Raw genomic sequence first — 758 nt, 5'->3', positions numbered from 1 at the left:
CTACCAGTTATACACTAAAAGCAATGAACTCAATGAAGTTAGACATTAACACCATCGGATGCCGGCTCAGTGGTCTAGTGGTTAAGTGCTCTGGCGCAAGACTGGTAGGTCCTGGGTTCGAATCTCGTGAGGCGTGATCGTGGGTGCGCATTGGTGAGGAGTTCCACAATAGGAAGAAACGGCCGTCCAGTGCTTCCAGGTTTTCCGTGGTGGTCTAGCTTCAACTGACTCATAATTTCAACTATCAAAATACTGGAATCTCCACAAAACCTCTTCTGAGTTTTAAAGAACTTTCAGTAAATACTATCAAGTATTAGTAAGTTAAAATGTATAGTTTTATGATAGTTATCTTCAACCATCTAATAATGAATATAGTTTTCTGGTATATCATTTAACTAAACATGATGATTATATTGTATTAATGGATGAATATGATTCAATCAACAATTAAGATTACTATACCATTTTTTAATTATCACATTGAATTTATTTCATTTAATAATTAGTCTATTTATCAGATAACTTTAGTGAAATTCCAATTCTACTGATTTTGCTGTTGATAGAATTCAATCATAACTTAACTTTGAAAGTACTTTTCTTAAGTATATTACAAATCCTATAATATCTATTATTAGATTTTAGACAATGAATTCAATAGTGTATGTACATATGTATAGATAATTTTGAATAAATTGAGCATTGGGTAGATTGTTATAAATAAATTAATCTATTTGTAATATCCCAATGAGTAGAAAAAT

The sequence above is a fragment of the Schistosoma mansoni genome, chromosome W (assembly GCF_000237925.1).
Source record: "Schistosoma mansoni strain Puerto Rico chromosome W, complete genome".
Lineage (NCBI taxonomy): Eukaryota > Metazoa > Platyhelminthes > Trematoda > Strigeidida > Schistosomatidae > Schistosoma > Schistosoma mansoni.
Note: the sequence above shows the minus strand (reverse complement) of the source record.